This window comes from Denticeps clupeoides, chromosome 12 (genome assembly GCF_900700375.1).
Source record: "Denticeps clupeoides chromosome 12, fDenClu1.1, whole genome shotgun sequence".
Lineage (NCBI taxonomy): Eukaryota > Metazoa > Chordata > Actinopteri > Clupeiformes > Denticipitidae > Denticeps > Denticeps clupeoides.
This window is the reverse complement of record NC_041718.1, coordinates 15,362,805-15,378,952: the sequence shown is the minus strand read 5'-3', so window position 1 is coordinate 15,378,952 and position 16,148 is coordinate 15,362,805. Positions and strand designations below refer to the sequence as shown.

The 16,148-nt window shown below is 43.4% G+C and overlaps 1 long non-coding RNA gene across 1 annotated transcript; it reads left to right on the top strand.

Moving 5' to 3' along the window:
- The first annotated feature begins 823 nt into the window (after nt 1-823).
- LOC114800359 (uncharacterized) lies at nt 824-4,032 on the top strand. Its single transcript, XR_003751377.1, has 3 exons — nt 824-848; nt 1,144-1,226; nt 3,885-4,032. It is a non-coding gene; the product is annotated as an uncharacterized LOC114800359 (long non-coding RNA).
- The last annotated feature ends 12,116 nt before the right edge of the window (nt 4,033-16,148 follow it).

Here is a 16,148-nt window from a genome sequence, read left to right as displayed (position 1 = left end):
TCTCCTTGTCGGCCCCACCGTGGGATCACTTTCAACCCAGCCAATGTATCTGGGCGCCAGCCAAGCAGACCTAATGAGCTCCATTTGTTGCCATTTTTTTTCAATTAGGCCGAGAAGGGCCTTCGGCGGCACCCACCATTCGTCTCCCACTCTGCCGTCTCACTCTCCCTGCGTTTCCCTTCTTTCTCATGAGGTCCACGTTAATTCCTGCCCTATGTTAAATGCCCCGTTTTAATGTCAGCATGAAAAATTCACATGCAGTAAGTAGCTTGTTATTGACCATCCTCCTGTTATTGACCAGCCTAAAATGCTCTTCACTCGTCTTTTAGTTTCTGGCTGGAAAATCAATTTGAGTTGTTCCTGCAAAGTATAAAAATATACAAGACTGATGAGTACGAGTGAAATTGCATAATTCTCAGCGGTTCAAATGTCTCCTTTCACCAAGATGCAACAGCTTTGGCAGCAGTGCTCTTAACTGTGTAAAACATGTCACCCAGCCTGAGGAACTTGTCACACATCAGCCATATTCAGTATTCGGTGTCGCTGTTGTCAGTAAACGACAGAATGGTACAGTCAAAAAGAGCTGTGGATTTCACGTTTGCCATTAGTTGGCGTCACGGCGATGCAGCTTCCACGGCTGAGTGCGCAGTGGGAGGGAGCAGACGCCCCGCAGAAACCCACCCACTGCTCCTGCCTTCCGTGAGCCAGATGCCATATTCCCCACATGCTGTACGAGGGCCTGTGAACTCGCAGCGAAAACACACACACACACACACACACATTGTATTTCAGACTGAAACTCTCACACCTATTCCTCTCGCACATCAACTCTTCCACTGCTGAAGGAGGTAGGGATATTTATACCTCGCTCGGGCTCTATTTTCTGTTTTAATAGAAAAAAAAGAGAGAAAGAGAGAGACAGGTTATTCTTTTGCGCATCTGGTGTAGAAATGTGCTAATTCACACGGAAAGTGAAGATTAGAATTGCATGTAAACAGCAAGCAACAAGTATAGGCTCCCTTAACGCCTTATAAATTCTGCACATCGAGCTATACGTTTGAGAACACTAATAGTTTACAAGCAAAACACACACACACACACACACTCACACACGGTACGTCCTCATCAGTTATTGATGTGCAGGATAAAAGGAGTCATTACCTGGGTCTCCGCCTCCAGACCTGAATGCACAGCATGCTCTGCTGAATACCGGACGCACGTGGCAGGTGAGTGTTCACAGGACGTGCCCTACTAGCAGCAAACACAAGTGGCTTCCCGTCCAACAGACGTCCTCATCTATAAACCAAAGGGCGGTTCAGAAGCTTCCAGAGGCCGCTGCCAGCACTGGAAAATTAATGGGGTCCGGTGGTAGACTGGCCCGGAGTCGTTTATTCATGCGATAGGGATAGCCCGGGACGAACCCGACACCCTTGCTTCGTATTCATTTTAATGGGCAGCAGAATTCCTGCCCCAGTATTTCCTGTGTAGTAACACCACACCGGCAGAGGCCGTGCCCAGTTAGACTTACCACTGCAGATGCATCTGTGCCCTCGCTTAGCCGGTGAGGTCGGGCTGTGAATTCCGGGGCGAGCACGTCTGCCTCGTGGTCCACCAGCTCAGGAGGAAGATGATGCAGCACCTGCTGCTTAAGTTCACCTTATTTAGGCAACGACATTAACTGACCAATGAAACCAAATAACATATAATTCATTCTCACAATTACTTCAAAAATGGTGTACCCCACTGGAATCGGGATGTGTATTTAAAAAATGAATCTTACTAAATTAAGATAAAATAAGATCAAATGTGCATTTTTAACTGTTTAGATCATTTTTTTTTGTTTCTCCTTTAATTGTTTTTTAGAAAATCTACCTTCTTTTTCTTCGTCACTCCTGTTTCATTCCCTGTAAATCTTGTTATTTTATAAGATTTCTATAAAGGCTAAATTGATGTTTTGCAATTTAAATTTATGTACTTATTCTATAATCTTCTAAAACCATCACAAGCAGGCCAAAGAGTGTCCTGAACCAGTGATTTCTTATTACGTGATTCATCTCAGGCCTCTTCTCATTTTCATTGATTTCCATATCACACAATAAACCTCTCTAGCCCTGGCAGGAAGGAATCAGAGTTGAACAAACTTTTGCCTCTGACCTCTCATCTGTCGTCCCTTTCCCAACCCCAGCCTGCCGGTGGTGACACAGAATGTGATACTTCAGCTCTAATTGGTTGCAGCGTTCCTGTGGCCTGTGCCAAGGCCTCTGTGTCCTTGGTGTGGAGGAATCTGAGACATGTGACCCAGACACGACTCCCCGGCCCCAAGGGGTTGCTTCCACTGCGTGACATCACCAGAGCACGGCTCCAGAGTTTTGGCTCCCACGGTCTTTAGGGGAGATCTTTGCCAGCATGCTTGGACTGCCTTGGCATGCTCTTATAGCGACAGCCATGGGACCGATTGGGTCCTGTGCTCGCCTTTCATTTCCTTTGGATGGCTCCAGAAGTCACTCTATCCCGCCGAAGGATTTTATAGATGATATAATATAATACGGGAGTGTTGATGACACTTTCTGGCATTTATTATTTTAGCTTCTGATTAGTTCCACACACGTACACACAGGGAAAGTAGCCACACTGCTGTTGGTAGTCCAAAATCTGTCTTCCAGATATCAGAAGATCAAAAAGAACGATTCCTGCATACTGTGCATTGTTACCTTTTTGTCTGCTTTTTTTCTCTTAGCTAAAGGTTAATGGCTCTATTTTACTGTCACTGAGGTGTAGGGCTGATCACCTCAAAATGTCTTTCTGGAGCTCTGAAAAGGAATACAGTGATAAAGGTTTGTTTCTTTTCCTGCTGTGGAGAAGCTTGTATGAAATGATGAGACAACTGTAAGATTGGGCGTCGCAGGACCATGCTTTTGTTTTGCATAGCGACCGTCTACAAGAAGAAATGTGACATTCCTGTGGCAATTGTTGTGCATGAAGATTCAACACCTCTGTTTTTCATGCCTTTTGTCGGACGGCAACGTGTGAGGTGTCGGCCGTCAGGACCGCCCACTCTCTTTGTCTTCCCCAGATGGGAGGCACCGGGGGGCGTGACATCAGAAACAACAGGTTCTGATTGGTCTGTGACAACTTCCTGTAGGCAAGTGACAACTTCCTGTAGGCCAGGGGTATAAAGGTCTGCTCACATGTGGGGAAGGGGACTCTTTTTTTCTTTTCTTTTCTTTCCCAGCTGTTTTTCCATCAAAACCGGATCTTCTGGTTTTCGAGCCTGCTCTATCATCTCATTATTTCTCATGGCTCTGCCTCTTTCTCTCTCTCTCTCCCCCTTTACTCTTTCTTCTCATTTTCATTTTCTCTATAACCTTGGTACCTTTTTACATTCAATATTCACATGTAACTACAATAATTATTTACCGGTGTTAATAAATTAGAAACTGTTCATTTTTAACCTCTATTGTGCCATGCCTCTTTCTGCCAGGTAACATCAAGTTGGATTGGTTGAATACAGTGCATTTGTGTGGAGGGAGAAAGAGTTTCTCTACACTCAGTTCTCTCCCCACCACACAGTCTTTTTACACAACTTTGTTCAGTACATGTAACTCTATACGTACAAATCATTAAGATCCTAATGGGAATTGACCTACGTTTAATAGAACGCAATCAGCCAGTTCCAATTATGTCCAATTATGCTCATTTTCAGCTTAGCAAAGTTATTCACAACCTTTTAGAAACATCCTGCTATCTGACTGCAGTGTTTTTGGAAATGCCCGGGTTCCACCATGTCGTTGTCTTGATCTCCTTTGTGAACTATGTGTGGGAAGAAAGACTTCTTAGCACATGCAGCCACACTAACACTAAGCTGTGCATGTGGAACTAATCAGAGGTCGACGGTGTAATGATGCTTGGCGGGCCGGCCGTGCAGGAGGAAAAGCGGCGGACTTCCCTGAGAACGTCGAGTCGTGCCGCGTGAAGGAGCTTGTTACACGCATCGTGCTGCAGAGTGCCACGGTCCCGAACACGTGGCAGCGCCCCGACATGCAGCCCTCATTAGCCACATCCAGTTCAAAAGGAAATCAAAGCCCAAGTGGGGGGAAAACAGAGATTGGAGTCAGGAGGCGTGTTGGTTTTTCTGGAAGACAATGTCCCAGGGAATAGTGGAATCAGAGGAAACAGCCTCTCGATCACGCGAGATGAAGGCGTCCTCGTTTGCTGACTAGAGGAGGGAAGATGAGACGGTCTGGTCCATGTGCTCGGTGTGCAGCCGCGGTTCTGCCTACCGCTTCTGAGAAGTGAATGGGCGCGATTCTTCTCCTTCTCCGTCCTGCCAGTTGACGTTCAACTCCATCAGAGGACTGTGAGGGTGGCCGTCTCTCAGATGCATGCAATGGTACCTTTCTGGACCGCTGGTGTCCAGGGCAACCAAAACAGGGCTTTTAGTCTGACACCCATAGCTCTTGCTTTTATTAGTGCAGTTCACTGTCGTACTTTATTAAGAGCTCTTATCCTGACCAAGATCTATTCAATAATTTCTAGGTTTAGTGGAAAACATTTGGATTCAATCACTGACAATACGATGGGAATGTAAAAGAAAACGAAATAATAATGATGCAATTAATACGTTAAAATTGGCCTAACATGAACATATTATAATATTCAGATGTATTTGTCAATATATATTTTTGTTAAAGCTTGAGTGTGTTTCACTGTATGTCAGAGCACACTGTTCCTCAAGAGCATGTTGCATTTATTTCATTTCATTTGCATTCATGTGGCCCATAATAAACATAATGAAACGTCATTTCTTTTTTAACTCTTCCTGTCTGGATGTGCATTTTCCCTCCAGTCGAAGAGACTCATGTGAAAAGCTGAGACATGGCCAGGGCAAATGTGGCAAGAGAGGAAGTGGTGCTTCATGTTTCAGCCTCTCTGAGGTAGCTAACTGCAGCGCAATGACTAACGGTCCAAAATTAACCCGGGGGGGAAAGAGCACGCCACGTCTGCACCTTTAGGATCCCACACAGATTAAACGCACACACACACCCACTCTCTCACACTCCATTCCAGACGGCAACTCATATCCTCTGTGCTCGCACAGAGCATTGCTAATACGACACGCTCCGTAGGGGCCCGGCGTTCGTTTCGCAGCGGTGTAGGATCACTTCGCCACTGTGCTGGTGACAGCTGCTCCAGCTCTGGGACTGACATGGAATTGTGCAGTTGTGATGATACACACTGGGGAACCCCACAAAATCCTCTTCCTGTGTTAATCACAGAATCCCCGTATTTAACGCGGAATTAAACAATAAGCGTGGAAAATCTTGATGAAGTAAGCGGTGAGGAATGCATGCTGAATTGGTGGTTTATATTCCGACGATGAATTAAAAGGTTTCTCTTCCCACAGATGTGGTAACATCTGGTTGACATGTTCCGCTCCATCATGTAATGCTTTGAAAAGCCAGCAATCATTAATGTGCCTCGAGTACAAAGATTGGAACGTTATATATACGGGCTTTATCGCCAGTCTCACCCCAGATCTTCCCGATGCGTCGTAGGTGCAACGCGGCTTTTAAAGAAAAAATCGTACAGATCAAAACGACGCCATTCACCGGCTCTCAGAAGGATGTTGTGCCGGGCCTCCGACATTTTCACACAATGGTCTCTGCTGCTGGAGTGCTTCCGCCAAGGCCGACATGAGAGCCCTCCACATTCACAGCAGCTTCCAGATTTCATTTGCACCCAGTTGCGTGCGGCCCTCCGCTCCGTCTTCTCTGGCAACTCGGCGCGAGGGGAGAGGGGGCTCCTGAGGTCGCCCAGAGGACTCGGGGAGAAGAGGAACGGCGCGACGGAAAGCTCGTCCGTGAAGAGGCGCACTTTAATTTGTAAGATCAGCTGCCGTGAGAGTGAGAGTGCACTTGGCAGGCACGAACTTCAGCTCCGGCGTGGCACTTCAGAGCTTCGGTTTGACACACAGCGTCGAATGCTGGGTGGCGTTGTGCCACGTTGTCTCGTCTGTTCTGGGGGGCTTCGGAACATTTCGTTCTGTAAATAAGAGTCTTGGTCATATGAAATTTCGAATCGCACACAAGTACCTGTGGGGCGAAATGCTTTCCAGCATCTGACGATGTGTATCACACCCACGGGTTGAAGGTTTGACTGGCGGTAAGCACCAGAAGAAACAAATCAGTCTTGTCTACGAGACGCTGTCACACACAGATTTTCATATTAGATTTCAGTTGTAAATGTCTTCATCCCATTCTTGCGAACATAAAAACTCTAGAGGACATTTGATGTTAACTCAGGAAAGCAGGAAATAGACGTGGCTAGTACAGCTGCTACCTACTGTGACTACTACCACCTAGTACCTAGTAGCCCAGTGAGTAACACACTCAGACCACCACAAAATCGCAGGTTCAGTTCGCACCTACTACAGTTGTGTCACTGAGCAAGACGCTTCACCCTGAGTTGCTCCAGGGGGGACTGTCCCTGTAACTACTGAATGGAAGATTTTTTGCTAAACACTGTTGACGAAACCCACACTAACATGGGCAGAACACTCGAAAGCCAGACCCGGGTTTTGAACTCGCCATCTTATGAACTCACGTGAGGCGACGTCACTAATTGCCACGCCACTCTGTGGCCCTTTAACTTAACACACTGAATTCAATCAATTCAATAAAAAAATTTCTCCTTCATAAGGTACGTCTGACATCTGATGTGGTCGTTCTCGATTTCCTGAATTTTTTTGGCTATGCTTGAGAAAAGAGGAAGTCCCGCTGTAACTAAAGGGATGTTTGGCCATGCTCATCAGATCAGTGCTAATAAATCAGACGGTTCTGCAGAGGTTCTCACTTCTCGTCATTTTCAGGAAGGCCGACGAGGGTGAGTCATGACTCCAAGCAGATGTGGGCCCTGTTCTCACACTCTTCTGCATTTAGCGCACTACTCCTCCCGAAACTGCTAATTAATTCCAATGACGCTCACACACCCACACGCCCAAGATCACAGATGCAGCTTATTAGGCTGTCTGCACACAGGTCAACGCTGATACTATTGAGAGAGAAAGATCAATACGCTTGCGATGCTGCATTTCATTTACATCTGGGTACAGTATGTACAGTCGTGGCCAAAGGTTATGAGAATGACACAAGTGAAAGTGAAGTGATTGTCATTGTGAAACACTGCAGCACAGCACACGGTGACACAAAAAAATGTGTCCTCTGCTTTTAACCATCACCCTTGGTCTCAAAATTTTGACCACAACTTTACACTGACAAGAAAACTATATAACCCAATCACCCAATCATAGATCTAGAAAAACTCTTTAATGTTCTATTCTGTACATGCTCAAACTGTATTCTCCAGCATTTCAAGAGAAAGTTATACAAGGCTCTGATGCTCCAGATGGGTAATAATCTTTATGGGGCTGAATGGCATTGCACTTATTAAAATATTCATTAGGTTGCATGAGCAGTTAGTCATCATGATGGGTCCCATTGTGCTCTAATGGACAGAAGCATGGCGGTTTCTTTGGATCAAAATAGCCCCTTTTGCTATTTTGTCTTGGGCACAAGACATTCATAATGCAGGACTGATAAATGACTAGATGATCATGAAAACCATTACTGAGTCATGTATTATAGAGACTTAAATCTTGTTTGCTTATGGTTCAATTATCGCGCACAGCTTTCCTTCAGCATATTCTCGCTATCACGCTTTATCATGGTCAACTCCACATGCCATACAAATGTTACTTATTTTGCATTGCAAATTTTCATCCCTGATTAGATGGTTGTAATCCATTACAAAGGCCATGAATAAACATATCACATGAGCAGCACCGAGAATTATTGTGCTTTGTTAATTAAGTTCAAAGTCATTACAGAATCCTGCTGAAGCAAGAATGGCGAACATCCATTCTTAGGACTGGATGAAAGCATTGTAGCTGTCAGAAGCCACGTCTAACTTCCACTTATAGAAATGGTGGAAATAAGACTTATGGAATTCCACCCACACATCGAGAGTGTCTGGAGCGCCTCGAGAGAATTAAACTGTTTCCTCTTTTTTTTTTCCCTGAGATGTTTGCTCACTTCGTAACAACGCCCACACACCCGCTTCTTTGGCAAGAGACCCATCCTTGGCCTTTCGTAACACAGTGACTAGATAAAGTGGTCAGTAAAGTCTGATGTCCAGCAGGTATATATATTATAACTGTAGAGAGTGCAATCAGTATCGACAATGAAGCTCTGCAGATAGAGGATAATATAGGACAATTTAATGTTTAGGAATTGTTGGAATGGCCATACAAATGTACAGAGAATAATGCCAGTGTTGCTACGCTAGTTATTCACCTTCCTGGGTCAGGCTGGTGGAACAATTTAAGACCAGATACCAGTTCCATTGTGCTCTTTACTTCAGCAGCGATGGTACATAACTCGCGGTATTTAATTAGATGTTATTGGGAAATATTGACGTGGCATAATTTCCTAACGGGATTGCCTTTTGAATCAACAACCCCTCACCAATTTATTTGTTTGAATATGAAATGGTGATGGGGTGTTAGGTTTGGTACTGGCACCTGCGCCGATTTTTACTCTTTTTTTAAAAACATGGTCTAATCAAGACCAAGACGCTGCTGTCAGAAGAAAGGAACATTTATTCTGGTGATAATGCAACACCTCAGCAAACACTTGCTGTTTGCACTTCACAAAGAAATAAGGCGTTGTGATTGGAATGGCTATGCTCTGTATGTCTGTCTTTGGCAGATGCAATTATGGTTCATTAGTCTTTCATGTATTTTATTATTGCACGTTACATAACGTTAAAATATCACAGCTCACTGTGGACTTTTTACAAGACTTCACAACTACAGAGTAATTTTCAGAATTACTCTGATCCACTGCAAAAATCACCTCCAGAAAAAGATGTGTGACACGATTACTGACCATGTAGAAATCTGAGATTTGGCCTAAGGTCTGCTGTCAGAGGTTTGAAAGGAAACCTCTCACATAAATGATAAGGAGTTAATGAGACCTGATTTTCATTACAATTTCAATTAGATTCCTCCATGAGATGCTTCTAATTTCAGTGCTGGTTACAAGCACCAAAGCTATAAATGTCTCTCAGAAGCATTTGGGCCCATATGAACCTTCTGAGTGAACTCCATTTGATCCAGTGTCGGCTATAGGAAGTTCTGTAGTACAAACATCACAGGACTATGAACAAAATGTATTGTCTGAGCTATTCGACTCAGAGTGAATTAAAAGATTTCTTTACTTCGAGGCATTACAAAGACGATGCTGTGCCTCAACACAGAACTGCCAGTTACCCAATCAAACGACTCCTGTTCAGGGCCTTAATTATACTGCACTTTAAAGCTCTGTGGGAAAGCAATTAGTGGGAACATGACTTCCTGTTTTAACCCACACCATAGGAGATGATCTGCTCTGCACCATGAGAGGAGATATCCGGTTTCCTCTGTATAAGCGTGGTCTTGTCAGTTTTAATAACGTTGCACAGAAGATGATATCTTCATCGACCCCAGTAGAGTTGATGTTCAGATATCACCAATAATTCATTTTAAAATGAGCTAAACTCCATAATGTGAGTCTTTGCATTTCAGGAACATTAGTTTGATGGCACGTGACCTACTACACTTGGTTAACCCCATATCAACTCCAGCGCCTCGCTATCATTTACTCACTATTTATTAATGCAGTTTTTTGATGGTTGAAAATGTATTTCATTTGTAGAACTATTTAAATAGTCCTACAAGTGTCTATGCTATTTTCATCATGTGTATTTGTAAAAATATGAAATAGAACCATCGTCATTGTTTTTGGTGGCTTTTCTAGGTGGCTTTTCTAGCTGTGGTGGTTGGTGGTTTTCAAAATGTTGGCTTCTGAGGAGGGGGGGTCAAATAGTAATGTCAATCAAGACGAGATGGACACCCCATCCAAAAGCAGCCTGTCCTTAACTCACATTCTGTGCCTGTAACTCTAGACAGACAGTTTCATGGGGAGGAAATGGCTCGTTGACATGTTGAATTTTAATGTGAGCGGCGGCTATTTCCAGCAGCTCCACTGCAACACAACTCCCCTCTCGCACCGTGGTCAGGAAGCCAGAGCGCTAATCTGATCCTCATGATATCTGGAGAATCTGTCCCCAGGATGACCGGCACACTGTACTAAGCCAAAGATGCTTCCTGATTGCCCAAGGCACCGTCAGTGCACTATTCACTAAGGGTTAAAACACCAATACAGCAGGTGGACAGTCATGGAGATACAGAAAAACCATTCCAAGGCCCATGGCTTGTTTTGCTCTGTAATTGTTTTTGTCTTACCTAAATATGGAGCATCATTTTCTCTAGTCATTTTTGTTTCATTCATACAGACATTTGGAAATGGAAAATACAGACATAAGCACTCACAGCGTTTTACACGCAAGATTTTCACAAAACTTCTCAGAAAGAGGAAATGTCTGGTGAAAAACAAAAACCTCAAACCTGGTGTGTGTTATTGGTTTCATTTAAACTGATTCCAATAAAGTGCATTTATTATTCTTTCAAAGATAAGAAGGATGAGTCTCTCTCTCTCTCTCTCTCTCTCTATCTATCTATCTATCTATACACACACACACATGGATTTCAACAAAAAGCTGGTGCCTCAGAGTGCTTGTGAAATCTCACTGCTTGCTGATAGGTGTAACATCTGTGACGGAGCAGCAGGTTAAACCTGACCCTGTCAAATAAGGGCCAGCCTCCCACTGCTATAAATATCGTTTGAAAAATTCCATTGAGAAACAGATGCCTCAGCGGTTAGGTGTGGCAAACGAGTGATGATGTCTGGCGATCTAGCGAGGGCTGAGGAAATGTGAACAGCGTTGCCGCATGCACCTTAAATCCTACATGTAGGATTAATGACTTACATAACAACACAAGGGTGATGCAACCATTCCACTAATGGTCTTCGTCGTGACAGGGCAGCACAGGCAGGTATGTCAAATTTGACACCTTGCAGTGCGACTTTTAATTGGAGCCTGAGTTTTACGAGGTGCAGACAGACTGTCAGTAAATCCCGTCCTCTACTTCACTGCGTCTCCCCGATCTGGATCCCGGAGACACGGCTCAGCATAAGCCTTCCCAGTGTAATTACAGCTCACCTCTAGTGGCTAAGGGCTGGGCTAAAGCCTAATAGGCATCGCTGAGCACATCAGCCTAGCTGATCCAACACCTTAATTGATGGGATCCAATAGGCCAGCACGCCAAAGGGAAATAAAGGCAGCGCTTGTGACAGTTCATTAAAGTGGCACGAGCAAGACGTTGCCCTCGCCTGTGAAAACCCAAGAGCCAATGAACAGGAACGAGGGACACTGTTCTAAATGAAGTGTAGTTTTCAGTCCATTGCCAACCATCAGTGGTAGATGATCTTGCAGGCTGTGAGGAAAAAGGCAGGCAGCGTGAATGGGAGAAACGGTAGGTCATGACATTCGACAGGAAAGCACATTCCAGGACTGTGTCTTGGCCTGCACATCAGGAATATGTTATTCAATATGCACTTTTCTACCTACAATTACTCACGATTCAACAAAAAAAAAAAAGCAATAATATGAAGCTGAGCTGAGTTATTCACCATAGACAGTCTCAGAACACGAGAAGAACAGTGTCCGGAGTGATGAAAGATCGGAGGGGCAAGAGATCTTTGCCCAGGATGTAGTCAGGCCCGTCCATTGAGAACGGTTTGCTGAGAGCTATCAAGAGAAAGGTACGCTGCTGTGCATAGGCCTCTCATCACGCACCAATGGGGTTACAGATGCTTGGAGGTATGTAATGTTGGAATGGGCCACGTTCTTAATAAAGATTTGAAGCATAAACAAAGAGAAGCTAAAACGCCTTTTCGGGACACGCTTTGTATTTTTCCTGGCAACCTGCATGTGCACTCATCCAGCTAAAGGGTAAGGCCAGTGACAATCACTAATTAATAACCCATAGGGATCACCTTCATCTCTTGTTACAGCATCTCTTTCCTGTTTGAGGAGGTGCCTTCCAGAATTACAAGGTGTCCGTCCACAGGTCAACCGATGGTTTAATGAGAATGATAATGATGTTATCCATATGCGGCGGACTTCTCAGTTACTGGCACTGATACCACTATAGCATTTATGAGAAATTCAGAAACCAGCAGAATTTTCCAGCTCTTTCGGTGGTGCGTTGCCTGATTTAGAACAGGACTGCACAGTTTTAGATGCAGGCTTGGATGCATGTGGTGGTAAATCACCCCGCTGAGCAAGTAAACCCTTAGACGCTTATCATTAGATACCAGCAATCATTCCATTCACCAATTCTTGCAGCATTCCATGACATATGTGAGACTGGGTGATCGGCACACTGCACACTGCACACTGGATTAAAGAATTAAATGCTTTTCAGTTTGTTTCATTGTGAACAGAATATATATTTTTAACCTATAAACGGGTTTAACCTAAAAACAAGGTGATGTTATGTTATGATATGACGTGATATCAAAAACGCCCATTTCTGTATTACAAAAAGACATTTTGTTATAAACAAAATCCAGACAAAACTTTGGAATTCTACTTAAAATTTAAGTCCATTAGCATAATATAGCAATAATGTGGCCAAAATGATGTTGCAGGATTCCAGCTGGAGTTCCTGACTGGTTCACCAAAATACATTTGTTTCTTTTGCTCATTTGTTTTAGATTTGTGGCTATGGAACATTTCACTTGGTCTAATATTGTTTTAAGAGTTCTGAACAATGAGTTTTACATTCTACATGTCCTTGCATATTAAATACTGGAAAGAACACTATTCAATGTCTTTTCTGTAGAAACACTGTACCTTTTCAGATGGGCTTGATGAATAAGGGGCAAGATGGAAACTAGTACTTAGTTGTCCAGACGGACTTTACAACTTAATATAAATTTATGAATAACATCATAAAGTCTACAACAAGCTATATTTTCGTGGACAGAATGACAAATGTGCAACAGATCCTACATTGTTCCGTTAGAATGTACAGTACAGGCCAAAGGTTTGGACACACCTTCTCATTAAATGTGTTTTCTTTATTTTCATGACCATTTACATTGGTAGATTCTCACTGAAGGCATCAAAACTATGAATGAACACATGTGGAGTTATGTACTTAACAAAAAGTGGAGACCTGGTCTCCACAGTCACCGGACCTGAACCCAATCGAGATGGTTTGGGGTGAGCTGGACCGCAGAGTGAAGGCAAACACCTCTGGGAACTCCTTCAAGACTGTTGGAAAACCATTTCAGGTGACGACCTCTTGAAGCTCATCGAGAGACTGGCAAGAGTGTGCAAAGACACATGTGTTCATTCATAGTTTTGATGCCTTCAGTGAGAATCTACCAATGTAAATGGTCATGAAAATAAAGAAAACACACTGAATGAGAAGGTGTGTCCAAACTTTTGGCCAGTACTGTATGTCTGTACCTGTAGAGTACAATTTCCAGGGAAGATTTGGAGATAGATCCAGATTGTTTACAAGTTCACCAAGAGTCTTGGGTGCTGTTAACCCTCCTGAGAGTTCCCAGTGGACAGCACTGAGGCGAGAGCTTCTTCTTCCACCCCAGACACTTCAATAGACCTACACCTGCTGCAGTCGGAATCGGGGGCTTTTTAGCCCATGGCTGGTTTTTAGATAAGCAGGTGCCGGCTGGACAACCTGTGCCGTCTGGCAGATTTCCTGCATTTCCTTATTGTAATATTATTGCAGGAGTGAACACATTTGCCATATTCAACAACATAGCAACAAAATACACTATTAAGCAACAGTTACTAATGGTTATTTTTTGGGATGACATTCAGCGCTTCACTACCAAAAGACATTTTGGTTCCATTCTGTCTTTGACAGTCGATGGTCCAAACACAGGATATGGTATAATGCAAATCTAAAATGGAACTGACGTCCTAGACGGCAAGGAATCAAAAAAACCCTCATGCTCATTTCAGGAAAATGGGAATCCTTCCTCTCTCCATGTGTGTTACTGGTGGTAAGCCATTCAATGGGCCGTGAAATCCTGAAGCCCCAGGCTGGAAATGTGTGTGCGGGTGTGTGTGTGTGTGTGTGTGAGCGAGAGCGAGAGCGAAAGAGAGCGACCTTGCCAACTGCACTCAGCGTCTTATGAGGTTTATCAATTATTCATCTCCTCTGGCCAACGGCAGTGAATGAGCCCCGCCAGCATTCATAAATCAGCTCAGGAGAGAGGACACATCATTAGAGCGACAGAGTTGGGACACAGATGAACATTCTTTGAGTGAGAGAACGTTGCACAGACATGCTAACATCAGGCAAAGGCTGTAGAGACAGAGAATGACATAAGAGAGGAAATTAATTCATAAAAAGCTCAGAGATGAAAGGAAGAGCACTCAGAGGGCTTTAAACCAGATTAGAGGATGACATCTTGCTTACTCCATACATCACTGTTGTATGTACTGAATTATTTTTACATAAGCAGTTATATATAGAAATAAGAGCAGAGTATTATGAACTTTATCTGAGATAACATCAGTAGGATACAAGTAGGCCATGTCTATAGGTTGTACATCTGCTCATTAAAGATCAAATATTGTAGACATTTTTCCTTTATGTTAATTCTTAGTGTGTTAAGGGGAAGCTACCATGGGGTCCAAATTCTGCTTCTGGGGATATGAGAATAATCCCAACTAAGTAAGCAAGTATAGGTAGGTGGGTAGAACTTTTTTAATCCCTTTGGAAGGTTCCTCCAGGAACCTCAGTATGACACTACCAGAGATGAATGTATTTGTTCAGAGGTGGTGGAGGGTTGTTTGCTGTATCACTGTATACATTATTTTATATATTTCCAAATAAAAATAGTTCTTCACAAACTAAAGTCTGTGTAAAAGTAAATATGTAAAAGTCTGTGTAAAAGACAATTACTGGCTAAAGACTTTGAGTAGTGAAAGTGAAGTGAATGTCATTGTGATCCACAGCACAGCACACGGTGACACAACGAAACGTGTCCTCTGCTTTTAACCCATCACCCTTGGTGAGCAGTGTGCAGCCATGACAGGTGCCTGGGGAGCAGTGTGTGGGGACGGTACTTTGCCCAGTGGCACCGAACCGGCAACCTTCTTATTACAGTGGCCGCTTCCTTAAGCGCTAGGCCACCACTGCCCCTTACGTAAATAGTAATTAATGATCCCTATGTGTTAATAAATATGAAATTATGAAAGCACATACAGTACAGGCCAAAACTTTGGACACACTTTCTCATTCAGTGTGTTTTCTTTATTTTCATGACCATTTACATTGGTTGATGTAAATGGTGTTCATTGGTGTTCATTCATAGTTTTGATGCCTTCAGTGAGAAACTACCAATGTAAATGGTCATGAACATAAAGAAAACACATTGAATGAGAAGGTGTGTCCAAACTGTTGGCCTGTACTGTATGTCATCACCCGTACAGCTAATACTAGAAAGAATACTTATGTCTTTTCATTGGAAAACATCCGTCAATTCCCTCTCCAAAATTAAGCCCTGTGTGAAGGAAATAACAAAAAGGCCTGTGCATAAAGTTTTACTGAATTGTGGAGTTATTACTTTTGTGAACAGAATATTATTACACCTGCTATTACATTGGACCATCAGCTCAGCACTCTTATAGCCTCCCTTCTCGCCAAGCTTGCTGCCGTCGTTGAAATCAATATGTACTAAGTGTTGGTGTAGCTATATTTGGCTGGCCTATGCTAGTCACTAATATATTTTGCCAACATCGAAAATGCGAGAAAATAATTATCATTCTCTTGCAAGCCGGTTATTAGCTGGCACGACCAGCCAAAACTGGTCAAACTTGCTGGACAAACATAGTCTTAGCTGGTATAATCAGTGTGAAAAGCATAGCTTTAGCTAGTCAAGCTAGCTGGTCAGTGGCTTTTTAGTGCAGAAGCACGCTTACAACCATATTTATTTATTCTCAATTAGCGAACATGTATATTATTCCTCGTACTTCGGAATTCGCAGAAGTAACGTTCAGAATGTGCATTGAAGACAGCGTTAGCAATGCTAACTGTTAACTGCGCCTGACATAGTTTTACGTGTGGAACGCAGCCCTTTATCACCCTCTGTTTGCTACTCACT